We start from the raw sequence: 14,539 nt of genomic DNA on the forward strand, positions 1-14,539 counted from the left end.
CCTTGAAGAGGTATTCTGTGATTAAGAAGATTTTTATTTGTTTTGTTTTTTTTTTTCTTTCAGGAGCAGGATTGTGGGTTCTAATGAATTATTTTACCCCTGGTTATATAAATCAGTGTTTCCAAACATTTCTGATAGACAATCCACAGTTAAAAATGTTCAGTATATATCCCCAATATTTATTCATTTATTAATTTATTAATCAGGTCATGTATTGCATATGCCATTATACATTATAAAATATAAACACAAATGGAACTGTTAAAAAATCAATGATGAACTAGATCATATTTGTTATTTTCTTGCTAGTTACACTGCTTCATATTATCATTAGCCTATGTCTCAAAGTATAATATATACTTAAGGTAAGGCTCATTGCTAATAAAATTAGATATAAATCCTTATTTCATATGTCTTCTTGATCATTTCAGTGAGAAGCAGAAGCTGACTTCTGGTAAGACTGAATTAAGTAAATCGTCAACATTGTTAACCTCACATTATGGCAAAGAATTCTTACTACAGTCAGAAAAGCTTCAATTCTACCAATTTCCTGTTGTTTGCTTATGCTTGTATTATTAGCATTATCTTCTTTACAGAAATCCTTTTAAGCCACTTTGCCATTTTCTGACTGCTGGTTTGGTTAATACTGAATAATGGAACCCTTAATTCCTTAAGTGAACACACATAAAATCAGTAAGATGCAACACAATGGAAATGAAAAAAAGAGCAGGGATCACATGTTAGCGCCCCCCCCCATGTGTGGGATCTCCCAGTATTTCCTCAAAATACCTCTGCAAGGGTGGAGAGGAGACCAACTGGTGCCAGTATCAATCCGTATATTATATATTTGCAAAAGCTTAGGGTGTTTTTTTTTTTTTAATAAAAAAAATGGAAGTTCTAAGTTTACTGCCCATAGCCTGTTTTGGAGATAAAGGGTAGAAGCAGTTGTGGTAGGTAAGGAAAGCTGTTATCTGAAGTATCTGATACTTTGCTTGAATATCAATGGGCCATGACTATGTTCTAGGCACACGGTAGCATAAGAGCCCTTCCCTGGACCAGTATGAAACTTTTATGCAGTTTAGAGGCTGTGCTCTCTTGAAACAGCATTTTTCACCATGGTGACCATGATCAGACCATTCTTACTCCTCTGAGCTTCTGCCATTCATGACCTCAGAAACAAACAACAAGTTGTAAAAGACTTTTGTGTACATTAAATACTTATTCTCTGTTACATGCAAACAATGAATCATGGAACACTACATCAAAAGCTAATGATGTACTGTATGGTGACTAACATATAATAAAAAATAATAATAAAGTAAATAAATAAATACTCTATTCTTGGGTCCAGATAAGATTAATATTCAAGCCTCAATTATTTTAGGAAGTGCTGCAAAGTTTGTTAATTGGCTAAAGGTCACACCATCACACCATTTCATGCATTAGTAATCCTGAAATGATTAGTTATAATGTATGAGTATAGATTGTATCTAAACTCTTTCTTTTACATTCTATGTAATTTATCTTAGTTGGCTAAGGCGGTCATAGCAAAAAACCATAGATGGGATGGCTTAAACAACAGACATTTGTTTCTCACGGTTCTAGAAGTTGGGGAGTCCAAGATCAAGGTGCCTGTGGGCTTGGTTCCTGGTAAGAACTCTCTTCCTGGTTTGCAGACAGTTGCCATCTCTCTGTGTGCTCACATGGCCTTTCCTCAGTACTACAGAGCCCTTCCCTTACAACTTCATTTAATCTTAATTACTTCCATAAAGACCCTATTTCCAAATTTGGTCACATTGGAGGTTACAGCTTCAACATATTAATTTTGGGGAGACACATTCAGTCCATAACATAATTTATATGCCTTCTTTTTTTAAAGATTTTATCTATTTGAGAGAAAGAGAGAGCACAAGTGGGGGGAGGTGCACAGAAGGAGGAGCAGACCCCCCCACTAAGCAGGGAGCCCAATGCAGGGCTCAATCCCAGGACCCTGAGATCATGACCTGAGCCGAAGGCAGACACTTAACCCACTGAACCACCCAGGCACCCCAATTTATATGCTTTCTTTCGAAATATTTATTTTGTGTCTTCTATGTGAATGACACTATAACCAAGTTGTTCTCATTCTAAAGGAGAGACAACAAACAATAAATGTGTGCATGTGTATGTGTGCACATGTATATTACAAGGAAAACTTAAGTAGAACAAAGAGAAAGTGAGAGGGTTTTGAGAGGAGGCTATTTTAGAATAGGTGGTCAGGGATTACCTCTCTGATACAAGGACGAGGGAGCAAATATCTGTTACTGAGGAGCAAACCTCTAAATATTTAGAAGAAGAGTTCAGGCTCAAAAAGTCCAAGAGGCAGGTGCCTGAGGGATGAGAGAAGAGCAGAAAGGCCAGAGAGGGTGGCCGGGTTGGGCAGGGGACAGTGTTGGAGATGGAGGTAAAGAGAGGTGGGTGGCATTTAAGGCCTTGATGGCTAAGGTCAAGTTTGTACCGTCACAATGGGAAGTGACTGAGAGTGATGGGAAGGGGGCGCCTGGGTGGCTCAGTCGGTTTAGCATCTGCCTTCAGCTCAGGTCATGATCCCAGGGTCCTGGGATGGAGTCCCACATTCATCAATCCATCAGGCTCCCTGCTCAGCGGGAAGTCTGCTTTTCCCTCTTTCTCGGCCCCACCCCAGGCTCACACATGCTTGCGTGCACTCTCTCTCTCTCAAATAAATAAATTCTTAAAAAAAAAAAAAGTGATGGGAAGCCGTTGGGTGGTTTTTGAGCAGAGGGTTGGCATGAGCTAACACATACCATTTTAAAGGGTCACCTTAAATTCTCCATGGATAATAGACCATAGGGGCAAGATTGAGAGCAGGAAGACAAGAACAGAGCCTTTTTCAGAAAACCAATTAGGCAATGCTGCTTTGGGAGAGTGGTAGTTAGGGTTAGAGTTGGAAAACGTTTTAAAGTTGTAGCTAATCAGGGTTTCCTGATGGACTGAATATGTGACACGAAAAAAAGGATAGCAAAACAAAACAAAACAAAAAACAAAACTTTGCAGCACTGAAATAACTCTAGCATTCAAAACAAAATAGGAATCTAAAAGTCAGACCACTTGGAGGGTGTCCTCTCCTAGCACTCCATACTTCCACATACTTTTCACAGGTGCAATTATGTTTGCACCTGCCTGTCTAGTGGCTGTCTCTCCTCCCATAGAATGTGAGCTACTAGAAGATAGGACTTGTATCTGTCTAGTTCATCTTTATATCATCTGCACCAAGCTCAATGCCAGGCAGTTTTTGAGCCCTCATTAAATACTGTAAAGAATGAATGAATATCAAAGCTTTGAGCAATCTTTAAGTTACAACTTATTAGGAGCAATTAGAAGAAAGAGGGAAGCTAAAAAGGCACTATACTCATTAGATGGCAGGTAGGACTAGAGAGATTCTGTTTTCTACCTTACCTTTCTCTATCATTTAACTTCTAAGACAAAACCAATTTTATCTCACCAAAAAGATGTTGTGTCTCCTATCAGCTGGTGAACACATTTTTCTGTAAAGGGAGTTTTACCCTGATCCGACATCATAACCATATTATACATTTAATCTGCTTAATAATTCTTAGAAAAGTATTATTTCTGCTAAATATAAGATACCACTAGCCTTCCACAATTCAAACTCAAGCAAAATGGTAAAACTGATGAGTGAGATCTACAGATAATTTTCGAATCTTATTTTCAATGATTGCAGACTGTCTCTCCCATAAACTTTTATACCAACCGTTAAAAGCTCTTCGAATTGTTTTTGTTGCATTTCATTTTCACCCCTCCTCCATATAGCCGGGGAAATAAAAAAGACGACTAAAGAGAGGGAAAGTTCTGGAGATTTGGAAGTGCAAGGTAGCGACCAGCCTATGTAATCCTGGTCACTGAAAGGTCTGAGTTATTCAGACCTGACCATGCTTGGAGCTTGGGACAGAGCTAGCATGTAATGTATTGGTTTCCAGCATCCACTTTTTATTTAAAAAATTAAGTTCCTTTAACCCTTCCACTGAAATGTCACTCGGCTGAGGTTCTGAAGGGCGAACGTGCAGCCGGCTGCAGTAATGATACGGAGTCTTTGTGTAAACTACCCAACACGACACCGAGTGATGTGTGGTTTGTGATGTCAGCAGAAACCGCAGATAAAATCGCTTGGGTTTCTATCTCTTGGCTAGAGAACGTCCCTACAAGAAAAGACTGACCCTTGACTCCGCCAGAAACTTTCCCCAGACTTGGCCTCCATTGGTAGAAGGAGTCGCCCCCCTCCTGGCACCCCAACGGGAATCCCAGAGGTGGGTCGTGGGGACGCCGACACTGGGGCGCAGTACCTTCGGCCCTGCGCAGACAAGGGCGGGGTCACAGGCACTTGGGCTGACCAGGGCTCGGGGACGCCGAGGGTGGGGGGTGGAGCCGGCTCCGCGGAGTGCCAGCTCCGGGGGGGGGGCAGGGGGGGCGGGGGCGGCCCAGGGCCCCGCCCGAAGGTCTCGGAGCAGGCCTCGAGGGCGGGGAAGGCCCCGCAGCCCCCGCCCCGCAGAAAGGCGGCGGCCGGCCGCGGCGAGGTGGCCCAGCGGGGCGGTTGCTGGCGGGCGGGGGGCGCCCGAGGTGGGAGAGGGTGGGGTCGGGCTGCTTAGAAAGCCCGAGCGTCCGCCGGGCCCACGGCCGGACCGCCAGCCGTAGCCGCCGCCGCGCCTCCAGCGTCTGCAGGTAGAGTCGGCGCGGGCGGGGCGGGGCGGGGCCGCGTCTGGGGGAATGGGGAACGCGCCCGGGTGGGGGGTGTTACTCAGAGGGTCTCTCCGTGCGCGCTCTCGCGGTATCTGCACGCTCGGGGGCCGCGAGGGCTTGGAGCATCCCTTTGCACCCCTGAAAGGGGGGTGACCTGGTTACCTTACGCTGACCTCCTGACAGCTGTCTAGCTGCACTGAGAAAGTACGGGGCCCCAGAGGGTGCTAGCTTCCAAGATACTTTGGGTGTTTTCTGCACCCTCCAACCCAACTGGCCTCCCACACACACACACAACACACACGCACACGCACTCACTACGCAGGAGGAGGCGGAGGCCTGAGGGATTAGAGGGATAGAGACCCTGTCACTCAGAAGAGATTAGAATCTGGGCAGGACGTGTCCACGCTGAAGTCTTCAGAAAGTAGGTGCAGCATCTGCGGCTCCTCTCGTCCAGCCCTCAGGTGATGCGTGATTGATTTTTCTTGGTTTGGTAGCTCTGGAAGCCCTAGGCTGTAAAAGGTTCGGGTCAACAATGCGATTTTAATCCACAGAGGCTTTCTTTGCCCTGCTCTCCCAACACCTTCTCGTATCTGGAGGAGGGGCACATTGGAGGATCCTAAAAAGTTTGAAGTGAGTGTTCAAAGTTGCTTCGTGTTTTCCATTTGTGACTTTTTGAAAAAAGAAAATACAAACTCTTAGTTTGAGTAGGTTTTACTTCTTTAATATACATGCATGCATTCATTTGAAGAGAACTGGTGATATCATTAGAGAGTGAGTCCAGTAAGTACGGCATCATTAGAACTGACAACCAAGTTTACTGCATAGTTTTAGAAATATTGCTTCCTAATGTGTCTTTTTATGTGCTCTGTTACTGGGATGCGTCTTTATTGGGAATGCTGTCAATATCACCTTGGTGTCTTGTGAGGTTTCCCCTGATGTTGGCCACCTGACCTGGGACGGAGCCCAGTATGCCCCCTTCTCTTTGTGTTTCAGGTGGGCACCAAACTGCTTGCAGGCCTCTACCCTTGGTCTCTGGTGAGGGGAAAAAACTATCAAAAAATGTGCTCTTGGCAAGTTTGGGAGCAAGGAGGAATGCAGATTTTTCCCCCTTTTAAAGTTTTCACATATTGGCAATTTAAAACCCAAAGCATTGTTTACCACCTGTCAGACTCACTCGTAAGTGAAAGGATTAACTAATAAAAGATTTGTAAAATGCTTCCTGAATATAAAATTCCATAAATATGCAAAATAGTAATAATCCACCCATTGTTAAATTTATGTAGCTGCTTCTGCCATGCATACAAGATGATTTAGAATGCATGTTTCCTGTCAATTAAACAATGAGTTTGGAGTAAAATAATGAGTTCAAGTCACATCCTATGAAACTTTGAAATAAAATTTCTCCCATAAGGCACCATCGGCAGAGAATCATAAAGTAAGCAGCATTTCAAAAAGTTATATATGGAATGGCACTTACCTTATGGCTGGGGGAAAAGGGACCCAGTGAACTTCTGAAACTAAGAAATATTCAGCCCTGTTTCAAATGTGCTTGAACCATAAATATTCCCTCACGTTTTGGGTACATCTAAGGGGAGAGCAAACAGGTTTTGTGGGATGGCCTTAGAGCTAGCTGTCCGCTTTAATCCATGAAATATGCCTCTCAGTATTTTAAGGCTTTAGTTCAATCTGTGGTTTTGTTCACAATGCAGAAAATCTTCATAGTTACTTAGATAAATTATTCATTCTTCCAATATCATGGGCTTGGTTTTTAAGTATCCTTAATACCAGCAATCATTTTAATATCCTGCAGATAATTAAATTAATTTGTTCCCAGTGGATTGAGTGACATGTTAACATCACACTTTTCTCTTTATGTGTATTTAATAATAAAGCATATCATTTTTCTGCTTACTGGTCTCCTAGAGTAAAACCTGTTTCTTCATGCTAATTGTAGTATAAATAATCCTAGGGATGGTCTTTTCTGTTTTATGAAGACAACTGTAGATTCCCCACTAGCAGAGTAAGCTGTGAGCAGAACCACGAAGTTGGGGATGTTTTTCCTGACATCTTCCCACCTTCAGTGGTCCCTCCTCATTTCCTCCACTCAGCCCTCAGATGGGTAGCTGCTGAATGGGCCCCAGCCTGGCATTCCGGAACCTCCCCTCTTCTAGTGCTCTTCCTTTATCCAAATAACTTAACCTCTGCCCTACTTATTTTCCAACAGTTTGGTATGGGTGAAAGAGCACTCGGTGAAAAATCAAAGGAGTCTGTATTTATCAAGCACCAAGCCTGTGATATACCAGGCACTGAGCCACATTGTCTCATTCAATCCCTGTAACAATCTGATGTGCAGTCAATGTCATCTGTGTTGCACACAAAAGAAAACTGAGTCTCAAAGAAGCTCTGGTGCCCAAGGACGAGCAATTGATGAGTCAAAGAGCTAGGATTTGAACCAAAGCATTGTGGTGCTTCCTGCTGCATTGTGATCCTGATCCCTCAGAAGGGCTCACGTTCTGGACTGAGGCGTGGAAGAATTCTCCCATTGACTAACTGGCCATTTGACCTCAGATAAGTCCCTTAAACCCTCGGGGCCTCTGATTTCCTTTCCCTAGTTTTGGATTAAATTCTCTCTCAGAGGTGGAAGGGACATTTGGATGCAAAGCACATAAACTGCTCCTCCCACGGGATTCCAGAATATCTTCTTCCCTGCCCTGGCCTTTCCTCCAATCCCCTCCCCGGTCTATCTTTTTTCTTCTTGCGGGTCCAAGTAAATATCGCCCCCTCCAAGAGGCTCTTCCCAAACAGTCTTCTATTATTTTCTATCTCAAGCTCCATGGTCCCTTTAAAACACTGATTACAAACTGCACTTATTTTATTTACACATCAGTTTATATGTGGCTGTTGTTCTTATCTTCTCCATCATTCCCCCCATCAGACTGTAAGCCACATGAGGCCAGAACTCTTTCTGCCTGACCTTTTTCCATTATTGTATTCCCAGGGTCTGGCACAGTGACACACAACATATAGCTGTGATCAATACATGTGTGTTGAATAATTATTCATTATATGATGATAATTATATAATGAATAATTATCTCCTACAAAGGGCATGTGCTAAGGGCCAATATATTGTCCCATCCCTGGGAAAACCCGAATGAAGCACCCTTGATCTTACACTGTTACAGCGAGCCTGAGTTATGAATGGGGATCCAAGAATAGTACTGGAGACGGCACGACAACCCTGGGGCACCCTGGACAAATAGACACACTGCATATGGTCCAAACCCCATATTTTACAAAGAAAAAAACTGAACCTCAGAATGATAATAGGAACTTGGGTTCAGAAGGCACACTGGAGACCAACTACTGGTCTAAACCATTGTTTTATGGATGAGGACACATAGCACATATAGAACCCATGCGTCCTGACCTCCACACTAGCACAAATCTCACCAAGGAGTCAAAAATCCCAGGGACCACCCAGTCAACAGGGGTAGGGAGCGTGAGGCAATGACACTTTTTTTTCCCCAGAAATTCCAAAGAGCCTTCGGTTTCCCAGACCAATCCTGGATAGCAGCATTAGTACACAGCAGAACACTCTACTTCAGATCATCTTATTTTTTAAATTTTGTATGGCCTGTTTAAATTTCAGTGACTCATTTACTATTTTAATGATCCATCAGGCAGCCTTTTAATACCTATCATTAGTTTACCAGTTCTGTTTAAACACTGGGGAGCTCCAAATGGCAAATCTACAGGGCTGAGCATTTACCACTAGCATGATAGATTCAAGATACGTTTAAAAGATGATTGATATTTTGAACTCCAAATGATGATGGCTTGTTTTTAAGGACTAAAATAACTTTTCTTCTCTAACTTAAAGAGCAATCCTTGCTAGAGTATTACATCCCATAAAAAAGCAGTCCTTAAACTTTAGAGGGCATAAAAATCATCTGGAAGGCTTTTAAAAACTCAGATTGCTTAGAGCCTTTCTGCACATTTCTGAATTAATAGCTCTGAGATTGGACCCAGACAACTGCGTTTTTAACACCTTTCGTGATTTTCCCGATCAAATAGTCTGAAGACCTCACTTTGAGATCCAATAATAATTTTAGTATGTTTTGAATTTTCCCAGGTTCCTTGTAAGTGGATTTTTTTTAAAAACAAAGATAATTGGGGAAAAGTCTGATGTGTTTGAAGCTAGCAAATAGCATACTAGTATGATGGGAATTTGTTTTCTTGTAGGAAAAGCCATATGCCATATGTATATAATCATGATACAGCTACTGGGTTTGATATCGGCCCCAAATCAAGAATGTTCCAGAATGTTTCTGTTGGACCACAAAAGTAAATCAGTAATTAGCAATAAAAGTTAAGTGTTAAATTCTGTGGAGCAATAATGAAGCCCCTTGCCCTCCAGACGATTACATTCAGTATAGTAGAGAGATAAGATTAATATCCACAAAAGTTTCAAGGAAAGGGTTGCAGATCAAGTACACGATGCCCAGTTAAATTTGAATTTCAAATACACAACAAATCATGTTTCAGTATAGGCATGTCCCATATAATATTTTTATTTGCTAAATCTGGCAACCTTGCTCAGTGAACATTAGCATTTAATGCCATTAGTTTCCAGAACTTGGTGGTGGGGAGGGGAGACAGTAATGTTGAGTGGTTGTTAAGCTTTGAGAAACTGGTATAAAAGCTCTGAACATGCTCCTGAGAAAAATGCCCAACAGCACTTTCCAACAGAACTCTCATAGTATTCCATGGATCCCAGGCTACCAAAGCTCTTGGGGACATCAGGATCATCTGCAATGTAGACAGTAGAGGCCAGCTCTTCAAACTACTTCCTCTGGGCTGGTGAGTCTAGAAGGTAGCTTGGATAAGTGGAATGTGAACGTGGCTTTTTTTTTTTTTTAGATTTTATTTATTTGTTAACTTGACGGAGAGAGAGTACAAGCAGGACGAGCAGCAGACTCTCCGCTGAGCAAGGAGCCCAATGTGGGACTCTATCCCAGGACCACAGGATCATGACCTGAGCTGAAGGCAGACGCTTAACTGACTAAGCCACCCAGGCCTTTAAGCGCAGGAGAATTTAGCTGGATTGTGGGTTTAGGAGACTTCTTAAAGCTTTGACAGAAGGCAGGTTCCCTTAGGCTTTGGGGATATTTAGTAAGGAATATTGAGAAATTAGTTGGGACTGGTTTTTAGAAAGTCCAGATTGTGGACAGCCTTAAATTCTAAAGGGTTTTTAGACTGCCTATATTGGGAAACAGTTCATCCTTAGTGATGTATCGGTTAGGGAGGAGAAGATGATCAGACAAAGGGAGATGTCAGAGTGATATTGTAGGCAGCCTGGGCTCTAGGGTCAATAGGCCTGGTGTAAACTCCTCCATTAAGCTGGGAAGCCTTTGGTGTGTGTGCAATTTCTGTGGGCCCCAATCTCCTAAAATGGGAATTGGGAATAATAATAGGAGCTACTAACAGGGCTGTTGTGAGGATAAAATGAAGTGCTTGGCACAGTGGGTGATACGGCATAAATATTCAATCAGTGGCACCTAGTGCTGGATATACTACCACTGCTACTACTGCCCTTGGCATTCCAGGGGGATCCGTGGCTCAGCAGCCTGTAAGAACGGTTTGGGGGAGTAAAAAAAAAAAAGGAGAGAAAAATGATTGTTTGATCTGGATTTAGATAAAGCTTTAAAATCTACCTTTTCTAAGTTAAAATTTCATTATCAAAAAACAGTAAGTGCAGAAACAAGTTAGTAAAATAATGTTAGTACTTTTAATTGAGGATCTTAAGATGAAAACATTCAACTCTTCATTATCTTTCCTAGGAGAGGGAATATTATGGACAATCTAAATCATATACTCCGATCCAAAGTCAAGGAAACTTTAATTGCATGCGTTACTCTTCATAGCAGATTTGCCATCTTAACTGTTCCGCTTTGGCTAATATTTAAATTAATTTGCACACGATAAGCTCAGACTAATCATTCAGAAAGTTGCTCCCCAGGGACGCCTGGGTGGCGCAGTCCTTAAGTGTCTGCCTTCGCTCAGGGCGTGATCCCGGCGTTACGGCATCGAGCCCCACATCAGGCTCCTCCACTATGAGCCTGCTTCTTCCTCTCCCACTCCCCCTGCTTGTGTTCCCTCTCTCGCTGGCTGTCTCTATCTCTGTCAAATAAATAAATAAATAAATAAATAAATAAATAAATAAATCTTTAAAAAAAAAAAGAAGAAGAGGAAGAAAGTTCTCCCCAAAGCCATTTAAACCGCAAAGCAGATCAGTTTATCAGAGAGAATTCAAGCAACCACCTGACTGATAACGCAGGAAATGGGATCATCAGGGCTCTGGAGCCCGACCGTTTAGGTTCCAACCCCAGCCTTCTCCTGTGACTAGCTTTGTGACCAGGCAAATCACTTTGCTTCTCCAAACCTCAGTTTCTCCCTCTCTGCAAAACAGAACGAACAACAGCCCTTCCCTCCCAGGGCATGAGCACAGAGCTCTCACGTGGTTTCCAGTACCCAGTAAGTGCCCCATAGAATTCTGTGACCTCATGTCATCTTCATCTATCGGTATGTTATTTCTTTCACATATGCATAAAGAATTTAATCCAGGAAAACATCTAATAATGTGGGAGATATTTAGGATCTTTAGTCACATCTTAATTTATTGATTTACACAGCCAGGGCTATTTAGAGCATTTTCCAAACCACAGAGTACAGTACTCTTATTTCAAAGAATGTTTAATCCCAGTTTTCATGATGTGTCGCTTTCTCCAGCTCATCCATCTTCAACCTTTACAGGGTGATTGGTGCCTTTCTAAAGAGCTTTGGGTTTCAAACTGTATATTAAAGCGTCTGGGCCCTAGAATTTACTTGGCTCGTAAACCTATGGTACGGAACAATAAGGGATTGGTTTACGGTACATTATAGCTACGTGTATGGCAGTTATATTTTATTTGGTCTGTGCTGAGCACCTTGAGGGCATCTCCCACAGTGCCTTAAAGATGGGAGACTCAAACACTTACTGAATGAAGTTAAAGTATAATAAGTTATATCACATTCTTTTTCTGAAGATACGTTTCCCTCACATTAGGAAATCTAACTTTTAAAAAAAATGAAAACAAGGGGAAGACTTCTGACTTTCATGCATTAGAGCATTAGTTTGATATTTCTAGACTGAAGTACTGAACGTGAATCTGGAGATCTACCATTCATATTTCCTAGAAGAGCTATGGATTATAACATCTCCCTTCTTCGCATTAGTTGGTCCATCTCAAATAGTCTCCCCTCAGATACTGCTTGTTTGTTTTATGTTCGTTTTTTTATTATCTACCCTTACCCCACTGGACTAGAAGCACCCTGAGGTCAGAGGTCAAGCCTACACATTTATTGCTGTTTACTGCTCTAATAGCTACTGAGTATCTATTACAGTGCCAGGCACTTAGTGCGTAGTCAATAAATAGCCTGTCAATTAGTAGAGTGTCAGAAGACCAAGGTCTGGTCTTCTGTGATTATTCCACTGCAAAGCAGTAACCTTTTGTTTTTTTATCTTTTGGGTCAAAATCACCTTTCAGAATCGGACTAAAATCATGAAACACCTCATTAATAAAATTTTACATGCTCAAAATTTTGCATATAATTTGAGTCCACCTCAGGCTAGGAATCCCAGTTCTAAATCCCAGTTTCTAGATTAAGAAAAATCTAACTGAAATATTAAACTAAATATCACAAAATATTTAATTACTATGAATACCAATGTGTTAATATTCATGCATCTATAGTAATAAATTATATGTTGCCTTGGGAAAATTCTGCAACCCTCCAAAGGAAAAAAAAAAGGCATCTATAAATGCTGAATGTTTTATTTATACTCTGGAAAGGATTTAAGGCTTATAGAGAAAGGCTAATAAAAATACATACTGTACAGCAATATAAAATATATTTCAAATAGGTAAGAAAAAAATGAGTCAAAGGAAAAAAATAAGGCTGAGAAAATAAGATGGGGCCAGGAGAGAGATTCATACTCAAAATTTATGCCATGAAATTCAACACTCTGGCTAGAAGATAGTAACAAATTTTGTTCTCAGTTTTTTAGCAGCCAATGCGAAGGAGAAAAATATAATCAGTTATGTCCTGCAGAAGGTCATGTTTTATATATACTTATATATTAATGCATGGATATGTATTTAATAGCAAACTGCTTCTTAAAAGAAGTAAGTTTCAGTATCTTAATAAAGAATGGAGATTATATTTCCAATGTTTATTTGTGGCAAGTGTCCTTGTACCTGAACCTGAAATGACCCATAATAAATGTTCAAAAATAACTGGCACTTTGGAGGTTTACAATGAAGATGTCATGGCTTTCCATGCAGAAAGAGGCTTCATGAGGTCAGTGAGACCCTTGTAGAGCTCAGAGGAGAGGTGAGGGACAGACAAGGAAAACAGAGGGCTTTCTCCATTGTCTTACACCCCATCAGTCCCTGCAGCAGTCCACCCTTTCCACTGCCGCACATTATTTAAATAAGATGCCTGAAGCTCTCGTTCTTTCCTTGAAGGCAAGGTTAGGATGTTGACTAATGTAAGTTATTCCCCCTAACCTTAGTTTCCTTGGATAACAGTCTGTCACAGGAACTTCTACGCCTTCTCTCTTTGAGAAAGCAAATACAATAACTAGCTTCTCGGAACATTATGTGGATTTGTGGCATTCTCAGAGGGGCTATAAATGGATCACATTGACAGCTTTATTTGTCATTCTTAAATGGAATGTGTTTTTCCCCCTTTGAGTTAAATCGAAATCAGATGGCATTTCTTATTTCAATGTGGAATGTTTTTACTCTCATAATTGCAAAATGGCATTCATAACTGATACTATTCTAATTTACAAAATTTGTGTTTTATTATTGGGGGGGTTCTATTTGCAAAGTAACTGAGGGAAAACAACTTATGCAACATTTTCGTTTTGCCTATTTATTGAGATCCTGATATAGTTGCTAGAATTTTGTCGCCATATGGAAGCAGAGACAATTATATTGCATGTAATGACATGGATTTTAGAAGCAAGGATATAAAAAGGCATACCCAGCAGAATACCCACAATCCAGAGACTAAAACATTTTTGAAACCTCTTCTCTCCTTTGCCTCCCCAGCATGTCCCTGGTCTCAATCTCTTCCTCTCCTTACAGTGGCTCTTGTTCAATATATGTAGGGGCAAAAATGGCAAGAATAAGGTTGGAAAGCACTATTTTCATACCTTAGCATATTTCTTATATTCTTAAGCCAGTTGCTTCAGTCCAGGTGGAATTTTTCATTAAAAAAATCCCCATCACTGGGGGTCCTGGGTGGCTCAGTCAGTTAAGCATCTGCTTTCGGCTCAGGTCATGATCTCAGGGTCCTGGGATCGAGTCCTGGCATCAGGCTCCTTGCTCAGTGGGGAGTCTTCTTCTCCCTCTCCCACTCCCCCTGCTTGTGCGTGCACACTCTCTGTCTGCGTCAAATAAATAAAATCTTTAAAAAAAAAATCCCCATCACTCCCATCAACCCACTACTCAATCTGTGTGAGAAAAGAAGCCCTCCTACTTTAATTTCTTAAATCCTCCAAAAGTTCCCAGTGCTCTTGTTACCGATCTCAATGTTGTGCTTATCTTTAGAATTTTCAAATGCTACGCAATGGGTACATTTTTCACACTGAATTTATATGTGTTTATTTTCATGCTCATTTTATACACGTGTTCAATAAAGTCAACTTTACCAAGTACCCACTAAGTGCCAG

At 41.5% G+C, this 14,539-nt stretch overlaps 1 protein-coding gene across 19 annotated transcripts in view; it reads left to right on the forward strand.

Moving 5' to 3' along the window:
- Positions 1 to 4,146: 4,146 nt before the first annotated feature.
- RHOBTB1 (Rho related BTB domain containing 1) overlaps positions 4,147 to 14,539 on the forward strand; it is a 117,020-nt gene continuing 106,627 nt past the window's right edge. For 3 of the 19 annotated variants that reach the window (XM_057308250.1, XM_048218732.2, XM_048218737.2), the window contains exon 1: positions 4,573 to 4,737. The gene's annotated coding sequence lies outside the window, so the exon portion shown is untranslated. Of the gene's footprint in view, positions 4,326 to 4,549; positions 4,738 to 4,879; positions 5,386 to 14,539 lie in introns of those variants that run through there. The other 16 variants (XM_048218741.2, XM_048218742.2, XM_057308241.1 and 13 more) reach the window with 12 other exon arrangements.

The sequence above is a fragment of the Ursus arctos genome, unplaced genomic scaffold, assembly GCF_023065955.2.
Source record: "Ursus arctos isolate Adak ecotype North America unplaced genomic scaffold, UrsArc2.0 scaffold_7, whole genome shotgun sequence".
Lineage (NCBI taxonomy): Eukaryota > Metazoa > Chordata > Mammalia > Carnivora > Ursidae > Ursus > Ursus arctos.